General features: G+C 41.6%; 1 protein-coding gene across 9 annotated transcripts in view; it reads left to right on the top strand.

Annotated features, from left to right (window-relative positions):
* TENM1 (teneurin transmembrane protein 1) overlaps positions 1-16,178 on the top strand; it is a 940,180-nt gene that overhangs the window by 891,118 nt on the left and 32,884 nt on the right. The gene's annotated exons all lie outside the window — the stretch shown is intronic.

The following is a 16,178-nucleotide window of genomic DNA, read 5'->3' as shown; positions in this document are numbered from 1 at the left end:
CAAACTATTCTATGATTTCTATGAAACATGAACATAAATGGTACGCTTGACTAGTCAGTGAGCCACACTTACAGATAGCACAAGGAAGGGATTGGCCTTTGCCAATAAACACATGAATTAATCGGCTTCAAAATGGGGGAAAAGCCGTACTTGAAAAAATCTTGAGGCATTCAAGTAACATACTAAAGTTATGTTATGGACTGTGTAAGCTAATAACCAGGATCCGGTTAATTTTGCATTTCATTTTCTCCCTGCCCTTTTCTCAGTCCTTCACAACTGGAAAAATCACAGTTAAAATACACTGCGTAACAGTGGTAAGAGCTTGTTCCTCGTTTCTAAGTAGACTTTGAGTAATAGCAGGTGACTATGATCTTGTATTCACATACATGAAGAACGCGGGGTCAATGTTTCGGGTAGTTCTTATCAAATTCCACAGGGACAAACGATGGAATTTAATGCTGCTGTCACAGAAGCACTTGGGGATTTTATTACTAGAGTCAAAACAGAAAAATGTGTCTGTGTTCCATTTCACCTGTCACTGCACCCTAAGTATCTGCAAATGTGGGGAGGGGAACCTCAGCTTCCCTGTTCCCAGTTCTGGGATAGAGAGGCCTTCGTATACTCTCTGGTCCCGTAGGCACATAATTATTCCATGTAAAGCAGGACAGGGTCAGCTGGCTTAGTTGTGCTAAACCCAAGCTTAAACTAGCCTAGTAATTATCTTAAGATCATACGGCTTCTGGGCACCTGGGCTTCTGCTCTGGCACCTCTTCTTGCAGGATAGCCAGTCCTGCAGGTGAGCAGGAACCCACTACAGCAAGCGGTGCTCCCCGGCTGGGGGCACTGACTCTCCGCTCCATTGCTACATACCAGCTGGCAGGAGCGATGCTTCTTGGAACTGAAAGCTGCCTGAAGCACATTTGCTTCCTTCTTGGATACATATAACAACTGCCTGGGGCATCAATAACCAGATTAGAGATCTCCGAGGTGCAGGGAATGGTGCCAGATGCAACGTCTGCTCCCTGCCTTCTCCTTGTGATCTGCATCTCAGGCTGTACAAATAATTGCTTTACTGGCCATATAATGTGTGGCTGTGTATTTGTATTCAAATTTTTGCTCATTTTGCTCAGAAACAAAATGCCTCACTAAATCTGAAATGGTGAGTTTTGATGGTTTTCAATTCCTTTTAAAAAACGCAAATACCCTTTAGCAAATTAGTCGCAGCACGGGGGTTGGCAAATGCAGAAATTTTTTTTTTTTTTTAAATTGAAATGAAATTAAAGAGGTAAACTTTTGGGGCTGAAATCAGATATGCCAAATTTGTAAGTAGGTTTGAATAGCCTTAAAATCCTATTTTTTGGTGGGTTGGCTACTTGCCAGAAACAGGTTTACTTTACCTTACTCTACAACGTAGTTCCAATGCCATGGAGAAAGGGCTTCTGCAAAATCGTAGATAAGAAAAAGCATGTCATAGAGCAAATTCTTCTTCATATTGCTCTCAGGACATCAGCATTCAGCTCGGGTAGGGCCTTCTTTTCATAGAAGCAGAAATAAACTTTTTTTCCCCATGAACAATCGAGGTGCTTCCATGCTGCAGCACCTACAGGAAACTATTGCTGCACATTTCTCACAATTTTGCAAACGCTTCAGCATTCTGGGAAATCAAGATATGTTCTTGCCACATGGACTGAGACAATCTTCAGATAAGTTGCAAATGCATGCCAGTAAATATTCTAAACAACATAATAAATGATGGCATATTAAAGTGTCCCTAAAAAGTGGCCAGTCTCATTTTCTAAGTCTAAGTATAGTAATACTGTATAATTTTCTGTCGCCGATAGGTGAAGTCACATTGTTGACAATCTGCAGTACAGATGTACATAAAGCTTTTGGAAGCGTTTCTTGTTTGGAGGATTTGTTTTGTGGGGGCTTAAGTGAATCTACGTATTGAAATTTTTCACAAAATCCATACTTTTGGGGTTTTTCACATACACAGTAAAACACAGACGCACAATAAATGCTGAGAATGCATGTTCTGAAAAGTGACTGTATCAAATTTGCTCAATAGGCTTCTTCCAAAATTGTTGCTGATAACCAGGAAACTCTATGAAATAATCACATCCCCGTGAAGTCAAGCACATTAATCTGAAATTATATCAATGAAAATAAGGGAATGATATTTTCACTTAGTCAGAAACAATTGTGTATCCTTGCAAGACTGCTGAGTTTATTCCAGAATGGCATAAACGTAAATGAAAAATTAATTTGGCCCATCTCCACTTAAATTGTTTTTTGGCCAAATTACAAATGGCATTTACACCAAGAGAATGGGGGTTGCGCACAAATTGTGTGTTTAGAGGGACTTATGAAATAGGTTAATAAAATCAATTCTCAAAGCTAAATTTGTTCTGACAATAAAATCAACGACTTGCTCAAAATCAGTATTTCTTGATTTACCGAAGTACAAAAATGTACTCTTGAAGTAGACACATAGAATAACTGCCCATTGCAAAAACTACCACAAATGACAAGCTTTCACTTTAAGGCATTCACTTTAATAGATGAGTTGATTATGAAAGGGTTTAATCATTTATTCCAATATCAGTTTTGATGGAAACACTTCTTATTAATCATTCTGTGTTTGTTATTCACCACCTTCTCATTCCTAAGCATAGTATTCTGCATTCATAACAGGGGGATGGAAGGACAGCTGGGGTTGAAAAGATTATATGCTGTAGCAAATAAACCTCCAAGCTCTGACTAATTACTTCAATCTCATACTTCACTGTGAGGATGTTAATCTGAATTTAGAAGGAAAAGGACATTCGGTTGAGGTATTTATACGATATGCCAGAGTTCTCGGTACTATTTTGGCATGTACAAAACTTGGATGACTTTTCTTCTCAGCACAGATGATTTTAGTGTTCTTCAATTAGTTAATAAGGAGCAAATCTAAAGAAAATGGCTCTTCAGAGCTAGGTTTATGAATATATATTTGTATATACTCAACACTCACCATTGATGCCAAGATTTTAGCAGACACCTACATTAAAATCAGTTATTCCAGTATCTTTCATTCTGATAGAGCTGGTCATATTTTTTGAAAATGCTGCCTCTGAAACCCTGAATATTAGAACATGAACAAGAGCTAAATTGTAAAGGCAAAGCATTTTTCAAGGATATCAAAAGGTGGTGTTGGTCTTCATTTGTTCTGTGATTTTTAATATTCACCTCACTAATCTACAGCACCCAGCATCTGAATGCCAGACTTTTCAGATGAGTGCCCCTGCTGCTCGGTCCTTGGCTGCTTCTAGGTCTGGCTCCCATTCTTCATTTGTTTTTTGGAAGCTGTTTTGTTGTAGGTTAATTAAATTAATAATAAACCCATGTTGAACCTTATACTTTTGCATCTGAGCTGGAGGGCCCATGGATTGAGCTAGCTGATCTCCCAGCTGTACGGTCTACTGAATATTTCTTTCGGTCAAATTGAAGCCCAGCTGAAGAGAACAGAATTACCTGCTACATCTCCTACCTTCCCCATACCCTTTAGATAGGAAGACTATTGTAGGTACTCTATATCAGGGACATAAGCTTTGGTCTAAAATACTCCTACTGACTTCTCGAATGGCTGCACTGCTGACTGCTCTCCGAACTTGCACCAGCAGTGGGCTGGCTGGGGGGACCACCCCGCAGCAGGACCTGTGGCAGGGCCTCCTGGCCACAAGCCGCAACAGGAGTGCTAAGGGAGGAGACTGGGCTGGGGAGCGAAGGGAGGAGAAGAGAGGGGATCATTATTCTGCTTCACTGCCTGATGAACTCAGGCTTGATCCTGGTCTAGATCAGAGGCATCTCTAGGTTGCACTTTCTCTCAAATGTGCACATTCTCGTAGTGTTTGCTGCATCCCTAGGGTATAAAGAAATTTTTTAGCCTGGCTATTGGTAGCAAATGAGAGCACATTGTATGGGTATGTCTGTCTGTCAGTATTCTTTTCCTCTCAGTAAATCAAAATCTTGGGCCAATTTCAGACAAGTTTGTAGAGGAACCCCGGCCTTCACAGCAATTGAATTCCTACACGTTCCATAAAAAATATAAATCCAGTTGGAGGAGAGAGACCTAAAGTGCCCTTTCAAAAGGAAATATTGCAGCACGAGCGTTCTTTTATTAAACTCCAGAGATTCCACTCAGGATCTAATAAATGCTCCATTCACAGGAAAAGCTTCATTTGGTGCTTGGATCTTATTAAACTCCCAAGCCAGTCAGCCATGAGACGGAAGTCCTTAGAAAACCAGACTTCATTAGATCCAGTGTTCATAGAAGTTATATTGACGTTGTGGGAGGTTTTGTGTGAAAGTAAAAACACTTCAGCTCAGCTTGAGCGATAAGCTTCGCTTCTTTCCTGCCTCCATTGCCGTGGTGAAAGCTGAGGAGAGAATTAGCAGATATTTCTACCATCTTGCAATTTCATCCTGTGTCTTTCCTCCCATGAGAAATATGCAGGCTGAATTTCCACCACTCTGAACCTCAAGTCATTTATATCTGTGCGAGTGGTAGCAGTTAGTATTTGGGAAGTGTTTAAACCAGTCTCGAGGACAGTCCCTGCAAGTATAGAGACGAAACATTTGCAAGGCAACAGAAAATGAATCCCAAGAGCTTTCTCTCTTAGCCTGTAACCATGGCCTTGTTCTCGTGCTGATGTCAGTCCCACTAGGCATGAATCTGTGCCAAAGCAATAGCTCTGGCCTGATTGATGGTGTTAATAACTGTCACTGCTGTGTTCCAAAATGAAAGGTCTGGTTTGAAGACTTTTTCTTGACATTTGCACTTCATCAGCCTTCGTTCAGCAGTTCTCCACATGAGGGAACCTTCTATATTGTGTTGCTTCACATAAACTTCAGTGACACTGCAAAATGTTTTGCTCCCTTATAAAAATGTGACAGTGTTACTTACGTGGGCAATTTGCTTGCATAGGTCAAATTAAAAGGCAGATTTCTAGAACAGGGTTTAAAGGCGACCCACACATGGCAAGAATGCCATGTCCTGGACAGCCTACTTTGAATGATGGAGGAGAGCGGAGAGAGCAATAAGTAATACTGTGATGACCTACTTGAAATGGTGAAGTGAGAGGCAGAATGCTGGAAAGCAGGGGTAAAGATGAGCAGAATTGCTTGAAAATGCAGTATATATCTCAAAAATGCAAACGCTGACATTGCTCCCGCAGTCACTAGTGCTGCAGGCGCTCCCCACCAGCATCTGCACAGGCACAATATGCTTCAGTGGCGTCGTGGAAGCCTTTTGAGCAGAACAAAAAGCTCCCAGGACATGGTGACCTCGCTTGAAAGCAGCGATGAGGGTCTGCTCATCGGAGCAAGCACAGCCTGAACAGAACTTTCGCTGGCTACGTTTGGAGGCAGGAAAGGAAACTGTGAAAGACAAAAATATGATCTGATGAACGGGTGAGAAACGGGGAGAGCGAGCTGCCAGCATAAAAACCAAATTGATTCTAGGCTGGAGTACTTTTAAGCCAGGTTGAGAGTAGGATATCACAAAGCAACTGCAGGATTACATGGAGCCAATTAATTAATTAGTATTGCAGGTCAGAGGAAGACACACTATCCCTTTAGGTGTTTCTCTACATACCCGACAGTATGTACTGCATTCTTGTAAAAGCGGAAAGCGCAAAACGTTTTCTCATTGGCTTTTTTTAACACGAGATGCATAATATTCTAATTGTGTCAGCGAGCTGCATGCCATCAAAAAGCAACAGCTTTGTTTTCACAGTAGCAAAGTATTGCAAAACTACCCCTGCTCTTGATTTACTTTTAGTCCTCTACCTCTGTGAGGCTTTTGATACACTGTTCTAGTTATGTGTAATTAACGTTTCATAAATATTCCAAATCTCTGAACTGTGTTTTTCAGTGCTTTGCAGAAACGTTTTACGTGTATTCGTGAAATCACTGAACAAAAAGCACACAAAGCAGAAATGACAACTTATAGGCCCTTTAATTTTTATTTGTGGTCTTCCCTTACAGAAGACTTTCAGAGCTTTTTGCTTTTAGGAAAAGATCTTTATTATTATTTTTTCTAATATTTGCTGCATGAAGGAGTCCAGAAAAGCTGTTACTTTTTTCCAGTATAAAGTTGTCTTATTCTCTGGTTCTTTTTACTCTGCTGCTTAACTTCACGTTCTTTCTTCTCTGGCTTTGCTGGAGTACCAGAGAAGCTAACCAGAGTGGAAGTCGTGGCCCCAGCAAAATCAGCAACTGGTTTGCCACCGCCTTCAGTGGAACCGGGGCTTCTCACTGGGTGCTTTTCCAAGCTTAATTGAAAGGGTAGTGAGTGGCGAGTGTGTAGCAAGGAGCAACTGTATCCTAAGAGAATGTATGTGTTTCTGAAAAATAGACTGAAACAGGTAATGGACAGAGCCTTTACTGAGGCATTTTCAAGCCTTTTCAAAAATGAGCCCCCCCCCTCAATTAATTGTTAGTCTTCGGAAACCATAAACCTATACAAAAGAATTCCAGCCATAATAGCATATGCAGGAACAAGCAGTCACTAGTATCCATACTTTGAAGCAAAACCAAGCTGAAAGCCTTTTTAAAAAAGGATCTTCAGGTAGAAGATAAAATAATCTTTTCCCAGGGGTAGAGGAGAGGTTAAGTAGCCTCTCCTTAACAGGAACTGAGAGAGAAGAGGCTCATAGGATTAGGACCTCAGGTGGAAAAAAGTCTGTGAGAGCTCATGAATCAAACTTGTAGGTGTATAATGTGATTTTTAGAATATCAAACAGAAAGCAGGATGGTTTCATCACAGCTAATTTATATTCTAATCAAATTATTCTATCACTGAATTTGAAATATTAGTCATAGCAGCAAGATAGCGTGCGATGAAGTCACACTGCAATTTCTTTCTTAAAGCCCAAGTGGTCTTTTTATTTTGGTCACCTGCAAAACAGCAATTTATTTCAATTATCTGCCATAAATAATGCATTACTACTGAGTAAAAGACTATGTACATTTTAATCAACTCTTCCAGCGATTGCATCCTTTTCTTTGATTGTTGAGGCAGGGAGCGTTAGACACTTGATGGTGGAGTGAAGGAGACCTGACAGACCTCTGCTCGTGACTTTTCTCTTACTTTTTGCTATACAGAGCCAGATTTAAATTGGTTTTTTAATCATTTGTTTCCAATGAGAAATTGCAAGAAGGAAGAAACTTCTGTAAGAATTGGATGGCTGGCAAGAAGGGAGCAGCTCAGCCCTGAGGCTAGGTGCTCTCAGGTGCACCTTCGTGACTAACAGAAATCTCCACGCTCACCAAACGCTGCCTGCACGTGCACAACCCCCCCGTACATATCCACTCAGCAATACCAACACATCCAAGCTGCCCTGCCACCCCCGGGCTTCCAGCTCACCCACCATCCTCACCTGGCCGAGGCCCTAGCACCCTGCCCAGCTCCCCAAACACCTGATCCTCTTTTAGCTCTCTGGGGAAGGGGTTCCCAGCTGAGAAGCTGGCTCGTTTTGAGGCTCTCCTGTCAGTCTTTCCCAAGCAACCAACTCATCTGGTTGCTTCACTTTTTATTCTTTATGCGCAAGTAGCCTTTGGTTCTCTCTCTCATTTAAATATGGTTTCAGTACGATGGAGTCTAGCTGATGAGTTATTTGTGGCAGAGGCCTTGTATCTGCTGCGCTGAATTACGCTGCTGAAAATGTTTAGCGCAGCTTTGCCAGACTGGTGGGAGCCTGCAACGGTTTGAGATTTATCAGTGACTACATCTGACTTCTTTCATCTGTTGAGGAGACATAGTGGACAAAATGGATGCATGAAGAATATAGACACATAATATATACCTATATATGCATATATAACTATGTCTGTATACATATATGCATATATGCATATGGGGTTTCTACGTATACTGCAGAGCTACCATAAATAATCGGATAGTGAAAGCTGGTCCCTGACATCCTGGAGTCCAAGCCCCAAGAAGGTCTGCTGAGAAGGGAATGTAGATGTTGATGGGAGCATGCAGAGGCAGGCCGAGCAGACAGTGCCCCTCGTTTTCTTTTAATTCAGTTGTTCACGCACATCCACTAATAACAAGGCCTGCCTGTGATTTAAGAAATATCTGCTTTAATGGAGACAGCTCCTACATTAGCCAATTTTTTTAAGATTGTCAGGGCTCGTACTGTGTGTATGTTGCTCTCCTCCTCTCACCAGCCAACCCTTCACACATCTCTGGGGTAAAGGACCTCCCACAGGTTAAACAGGTTTTGTGTGTTATAAAGTGAATAACAGTAATAATTGAGCTTTACGTGGAGCTGTCTCTACTGCCTCTATTCCAAGCCTTTCATATTGCCCAGCGTGTTCTGGTTTGGGCATTCGGAAGTGTTGCACAGCATGAGGGGAAGGGAGACCGAATGGGCTGGCAGAAGTCTGGAGTTCGAGTACAGGGCAGGTTTGAGGCCAGCAGTCACCAGAGGTGGTGGTGTCCTTCCTGCAGAGATGTCGCACGCTGCTGGGATAGAAATTGTTGCATTGACTAGGGCAGAGGCAGATTGACCTACATCTTAGAGGAGTGAGGACTGGTCTTTGGACTCCTGGTCTGTCTTCACGACAGCACAGATCAGGAGAAAGCTTACAAAAATGAAGGCATAAAACCAGTGTAAGTGAAAAAAGCGATATAGGCATTTAATTCTATTGTCAGGTCATTGAAATTTTACATAGCTGCGAACTGCTGCATTTGAAAGCTGTAAAAGAAAGTCTGGGTATAGTTGTATGACTGAAAGCATTGCACTGCAATAACTGGAGGAAGGGAGGTCAAAAAAGCCAGCACAGTGGTACTTCTGGCCTGCAAATTGCTCCAGGTGCTAAGGGGAATCTGAAAGTCTGCAGATCCTGTCAAAACAACACTGTAATAATAACAGCTTACAAAGGGCAGGACTTTGAAGCATGTCAGTGCGAGGGAACTCTAGAGGGTGTTGTTCCCGTGCTGCCGAGGTACTTCTCGGGTCTCAAAGCTGGTTATAAACAAAGGCTGAAAAGGTTCTAGTACCAAGAAGTGTTGCTTTGGCAGTATTAGTCATATCTCCAGTATTATTATTAGGACTAAGTTTGCCCCGAGTTATGCTTACAAGCTGCTGAAGTCAAACAAAAGTAAGCTGTGACAACCACAGAAAGTGACGTGGCAGGAGCTGCAGCCTGGGCAATGACAGCTAGGAACGCCTGATTCCCCCTCTTCATGATACCGTGTTTGCTTCAGCATCTTTTCTACCCTTGTTTCTGCCAAGGGAAAAAAAAATGAAAAGACGCTGTGCCAGCGGAGGAAAAAAACCGCAAATGTCAAGACAGAAATTGGTTGTATCCATTTGTAGCGTGCCACACAGAGGTTACATTTATAGCTGTGCTTTATGAAGTTTGGGCCACAGAGACGCAAACAGAATGATAGAGAGCGCCATTTTATGCAGTATGTTACTGTGACAATAACACTCACATTTACAAACAAATTAGCTAAAAATGTCTGAAGGACATTCAGCTTTTACAAACTGGGCCTCATCTCCTGCTGATAGATTCCTTTGGGATGGGTATGGCATGCAAAATGATACACTGCCGTGGAGAATAAATTTATGAAGTTTAGCAATGTAGGTCACATTGCAGAAAAATCATAAATGTCTGAACATCACTCAACAGCCATTCAATCAACTGCTCAAAGCAAAATGGGAAACGGAACAGCGTGTAGCTGTCTCTGGTGAGAACTGTGGAAAGTCATGATACGATGTAAAACCCTTTAGGTCCTCCATCCATATGTATTTCTTTTTTCTTCTATTTTTCTTGCCAGTTCAGAGTTATATTTCTGGGTTCATGTCAACAGCGACAACAAAACCAACGTGTTTTTTGCTATTACTACCATGAACTGTAATAAGTGTGTTGGGTGGCTCATGAAAGGTATGCCAAAAATTTGGGGAATCAGGAGAGGCCAAATGGTTGAGACTTGGTATAAGTAGCCTAGTCATAAGGAACTAATTTCATTGTGAAATGATTTTTGTATGCTCCCATCCACAAGGATTTATAACTTACACTATTTGCTTCGGTCTTTTTGGATTTGGTTTGAAGGAATAAAGAAAAGAAGACGTTTTAAAAGGATGTTTCTAGATCTAGCACTGTCTAGGGATTCCTGTTGCTTTCTAGATCTAGAAATTGCTGAGAGCCTTAGATCCAGAGATGTAGAACTTTGCTAGAGATGTCGAGAGCCTTTCTGAAGACATCTAGTGCCTTTGTAGATCTGGGGCCTTTCTAGATCTAGAGCTTTTTGGAGCACGGTGGGGGGCATCCATAGCTTCTGGAGCATGTCTAGAGACTCACTAGATCTTTTTCCTGGGGTGGTTTTGGAGCACCAAAGGCCTGGTGGCCTTTTGGAGCTTTTTCTCAGAGCCTACCTAGCACTTCTCCGGAGCCCTTCTGCAGCCCTTTCTGGCTCAGCAGGCTTTTCTAGATCCAGCGCCCTCATGGGCCCTTTCTGAATATAGAACTTTCCAGGGACACCTTCTAGGGCCTCCTGCACGTCCCTGTCCCCCACCCCTTTTTTTTGTTGTTGTTGTTTTGCAAGAGGCTTTGTAGAGCTTTCCTGAGCCCTTCTAGGTCTGGAGCCTTTCTACGCCTTTCTAGATCTAGAGCTCAACTACTGAAAATCAAAACCTTTATTTAGCTATCTGATTAGGAACCTGTTGGAAACCTAATTTCAGGTGCACTTTTAAAATCTTTGTCTAGAGCCTTTTTGAAAGGCAAGAAAGCCGAGTGCCTCTCCTTTTACATCCAGGTTGTATCCATCCCAGGCTTGAGATACATTATTTAGTCGAGTGGTATTTCTTGAATTTTGCTTGAAAAAACATTAGTCCTAAACTTTATCCTTGTAAGCTTTTCTGGCACAGTCTGATAATGCATATCCAAATATGCATCACAGCAGTAACCAATGCCCTTAGCTGACATAAATTTAAAGCGGAGTGCCTGCTTATAGTCTCAGACTAGAATCAAACACTCTCCAGTGCATTTTCTTGCGAGTATCTAATCAATGTAAATACTCGCATAGAAGGATTACTGCATGGAATGCAGTTGTCTTGTTTGTTCTGCAAAATGCAAGATGCCTAATTTTTTTTATTAGCTATTTGAAGTCTAACAGCAGTATGTGTTTGCTTTCAATGCAGCACGACAGCTAGTGAGATTACATTCATTTTGCTCAGGCGAAATACCTATTATGTAAATACTTGTGAAAAATTAGTTGCAGAAAATCGTGTCCTGATAACAATTAATCGTGGTGCTAATTTCTGTAAAAGTAAGGACTCAAATTACTTCCATTGCTTTTTCTGCCTAGAATTATTTATATCCATGTGAAAAAAATACGTATAATTTAAAGATAAAAACCAAAATTTTCTATAGTTGTTTTGCTTTAACTCTCTGCTACATTTTAGTAAAGAATTAGTTCACTCTTACAATGGACTAAAAAAAGCTATTACTATTGAATTGTGTATCGTTGTAGGAATTTGCCACAGAAGATGCCCTGCCATAAGCATGAATTGCAGAATATCTATTTTTTCCCATCCTTCCTTCTTTCACTTGCAGAAGTCGTGTTTGTGAGTTTAATGGTGTAACTCTTAAGGGAAAGCTTAAATCACAGAAGTGAATTTGCATTTTCTTGTGAAATCTGTGGAGTTAGCATTTGTTCTGATCCTTGCAGGAATGTGTTTTGCAACCCTGCTCTGGCTGAGGAGGCAGTTGTGGCTCCCGCACGCCCGACTGGCAACCTCCTGGCAGCGGCTCCTCATCCCTCGCTTCCCCCAGTCTCACTGTCTGCCCAGCCCTGGGGTCAGGGGAGCACTGCCCTGAGGAGCACTGCTGTTGTCGGAGACAGTTTCCTGGGCAAAAATCCGTAGGAAGTTTTAATTTCAAGAATTTAAATTAAACATGAATTTTGAGTTTGACTCGGGATTCAGGGCAGAGTCAGAGTATTTGGGTGATATATTCACAGCGGCTGGTGTTGCTCAAAGGCCAGGCTTTCACTTCGTTTGCTTTTTTCAGTTTTGGAAATTTCATTTCTATGTATCCTCTCTTCCTCTCAGTTTTCAGGCCAGGTGCTTTTATGAACCTCAGTAGTTATTGGAAGCAGACGACACCGTAACATACTAGCTCCAGCCTCCACTGTTCTCAAACAGCTTTTAATTACTGCCTCAATTAAAGCTTTTCAAGATCTTCCTCCCACCTTTTCTGCATTGGCAGCTCAATGGCTTTCTGCATCCAGAACTTCTGAGCCCAAAATGGAAAGATGGAGCCAAAACTAGTGAGAGATTTATTAAGCTTTATGCAACCTTACTTTCATGCTGCCTCATCTGACAAGCGCGGGACCTGGAAGTCCAAGTTAGAAAGTGAGGCAAAATGGAAACAGTCCTGTTGTTAGCTAGGTTTCCACCTGGTCCCGCTCCCTCCTTTTGGCCATGCAAATTAACTGCAACGGTATGTTTGGAGGACATCTATTCCCACTCCAGCACTGGAGACGTGTTTGGGTTAGATTCAAATTCATGGTCTATTTTGAGATATTTTAATTGAAGAGTCTAAGATTCCTCCTCTCAGAGGTACCAGCCTGCTCAAAATACTTTGTTAATTCCTTCTGAGCATTTAACAAAGTATTTTTTTCATAGCCTGTATAAACCATGGGTACCATGTTTAAACAGCCTTAAATGGCTCAGGAATCTAAGTCCCATTTATTTTCATAGTCAATGGGCTTATGTGATTCTGGATAATATTCCTTCTGTTATTAAATAAAGACGGTGTGAAACCTGTCCCCATAGAAATCAACTTTTCCTATCGACTTAGTAGACCCAAGATTCCTCATACGGTCTTTGAAGTTGTGAAGCAGAAAAAATCATAAAAAAGAAATTGTGAAACAAGAAGAGAGCTGGAAAGCGAGAGCATAGCAAATCTTGTGGCAAGTGAAGCAAAGACAAGCAGTGAAAACCTTTGGAGTGGTGCCTTGCCTTCGCGTGCCTGCGCTGGGTCCCTCACCCGCTGGAGATAATTGACGGCAAAGGCAGGTTGGCGGGGAGACTACCCGAGCCGTGATGCTGGACAACTGGTGGCCTCAGACCTCTGAGCTGCATCTGTAAATGTGCCACAGCTGCTTTCCCAGCCCAGGGTAGAAAACAATGGTCGTTAGGCTGCAAAACTCATTTATTTGGGTTTTTCACTGGGGAACGATGAATGCAGAGAGCGCAACATTTGTGAAGTTTAGGCAGGGACTGCTACAGCTGAACTGTATAATTCTGAATTTTATAATACACAGTATCAGGAGCATGAGAAACAAAGGCTCCTCCAGCGTGGGAGGAGGCTGTAATCCCACCACGGGGAAGAGTTCCCCGGTGTCAGACCACAGCACCCGAACTGTGTCTCTGCGTGCCATCAAGAAAGAAGCTAAGCTGCTGAGAGGAGCTGACAGTGTCAGTGTCAACAAAAGAAAGAGCCCAGAAGTGAGAGCAAACTGACAGAAAATGATGAAAAAATATCCGTGGTTGTCAACTGTGAGAAAATAGAGAGAAATACATGTAGTGAGACATCCTGTAAAAAGTTCAGGGAAGCAGAACCAGTCTCCTTCAGCCTTGTAAACTACATGCCCGCTTCTGATGGACCGCCTGTGCCAATCCTTCCTCGGAGCCATTTCTCTCGCAGAAGGAAGGAGAAAGAAGGGTTTGGGTGGGAAGAGGGAAAAATGCTCTTTAGAAGGATGTTGTGGTGAGTAAAAGGGTTTGGCCTGGAAACAACAGCTGAAGTGTGTATAAATAAAAGGAGATGAAAAAAGGCAGTTAGCAGCAAAAGAGAAGTACGGAGGATGTTATGATCAGGTCTGCAAATGCGTATCGTAGGGCTGAATAAAGGCAAAGGTAGCATAAACAGAAGTACCTGAAGCTGAGCAGTACAGATAGGAAGTAATCCATCAGTCAGGACTATCAGAAAAATTTTGGCATGAATTTCATGCTACTACATGAAATTGAATCAAAATATACAAGCAATGCATGGCGAGAAATCAAAGCAATGGTGAAGCCTCTTTAGGGATTTATGCTGCTTCTTTTAATCCATGATAAATGAAACTTATCCCAGTGAAATTTACCCCCGCAACCAAACAGTTAAGCTCTTGAAACCTGCATCTGCAGACAAGGATAAATTTTTCCCTCTTTACTTTTCTTACTTTGATATGAACGGGAGAATTTGTTTGATCTGATTTGTTTAAAATAGTACCAAAAATGCCACAGCCGTACAATGTCATGCAAAATGTGCAGAAAGTTTTAGCCATATGGTCAAAACCAAAAGTGAAACAGTGTTCTTCACAAACTAGCACTTAAATGTGTGTACGTGTGCGGGCGTGTATGTTTAAGAAGTATATGAGCGCAGGCTCTCTTATCAGTGCTACTTTGCAAAAAACTCACGTTATTTATTTAGTTGGAAAGCTTTGCTGTGAGAAAAATATTTAAACATTTCAAAACCAGGTAGGTAGGTAGGTAGGTAGATAGTTGTACAAGCACAATGCATATTTTGCAAGAAAGAAACAAACAAAAAAAAATACCATTCGGGTCTGAGAGCTATTTAACTACCTAAACGTAGATCTCCCAGTGAAAATTCATTTAAACTGACACCACCTTAGTGCACTTTGTGTTTTCCAGAACAGTTGACATGAAAAAAAGTATTAGAAAGTCAGACCAGTAGGTGTTAATTTTGCAGTTCTCAAACCAGAGATTGATTATTAGATCTAGCTGGAGCCTTTATCTTGACAGTTAAATGCTGAATTCCCAGAAAAGTTGACACGTTAATACTTATATGCAAAAGGTCTCATTGCTCAAGGGTTCACTTGTTTCAGCAGTGATTTTCATTGCATATACTCAGTCTCCAGTGAACCAAACCAGAATTGTCACCTGAAAATTTCAATCTGTGAAGAATGTGAGGTACTGACTGCTACTGAACAAACCCTATCTGTTTGTTTATGATGGGATAATTGGCAATGCCATTTCTGTACACTGCTCAAAAAAAGAACCCATCAAATATATGAAAAAACACTTGCAGTTGGCCCAATTTTGAATTGTAAGAAAAATATACGTACATGGGAGAGGACTTTTTACAGGGGTTTATGAAGTACTGCTTCAAATTAAAAAGTATATTAACTGATTTAATATCCTAATCCTAACTGAGGTTTTGTCTGAAAAAACTTTTTAATAGGCACAGTCATATCTGATGAGAATTGAAGTGCTTCTCTGTAGTATGTTTATTGGCTCTGAATGAGGCACAGCTGATGGTTTGGTCACAGGAACCTGCCAGAGGGCAGCTTGCTTTAAAAGAAAAGAAACAACCGGTGACTTTTCAAGTAACAGTGAACCTGAGGGTGCAGTTACACTTCAGCTTAAGCTGATTTAGGTGATTAGTTTTTAGCCAGCAAACTGTCCTGAACCTGCTCTCTGTAGGAGCACATAAACGCTGGCCTTGCTGCTGGGGGCTGCACTGGGGGAAGGGATGGGGTGGCACTGCAGCAGCCCCAGCTTATACCGGTTTAAGAAGCCTCGAAGTCTCACCCTGACAAGAGCAGTGCAGATTCTTTCTAAATCTGCAAAATTCTTCTTCAGATTAGGAACGCTCAGGGGTTTGTGTTTGTGTGTATGTTTGATTTTAATTGGCCTATTTCACCTTTTTTTCCCCTCCAGTTGCACTAGCATAAGCTTGCAGTGAGCAGCAGCTGGTTTTTGTGCTGCAATCTCCAGACAGGTACATGCTAGCTTTAATATTTCACCTGGGATTAAACCATTAGTACATCCATGACCGCTTTAAACCCAGGAAGGAGAAGCTGTAGCCATACCTTCTGTGAGCTTTGCAGAGCAGAGAGCTAGGCAATGGTTCTGGTGTAGTAGCCAAAATTGTTTAGATGTTCCCAACTTAAATTTTATTTATTTTTACCATAATGCAGCTAGATGTGATCAGTAAGAAGGCAAATGTGCTTGCAGTTAACAGCTGTTAAGACTAAGCTTTAGGCACATTGCTGCAAGTGAAATGGACAGTTGCATAAAAGTTTATTCTATCTCAATAAACCAAATCAACCTCAAATCAACGAGAGAAAAGGTTGGTTTGGCCCCAACGAGTCCCTGTTTATCTGC

Source organism: Aptenodytes patagonicus, chromosome 9 (genome assembly GCF_965638725.1).
Source record: "Aptenodytes patagonicus chromosome 9, bAptPat1.pri.cur, whole genome shotgun sequence".
In the NCBI taxonomy this organism is placed as follows: domain Eukaryota; kingdom Metazoa; phylum Chordata; class Aves; order Sphenisciformes; family Spheniscidae; genus Aptenodytes; species Aptenodytes patagonicus.
This window is presented reverse-complemented; position numbering and strand designations above follow the sequence as displayed.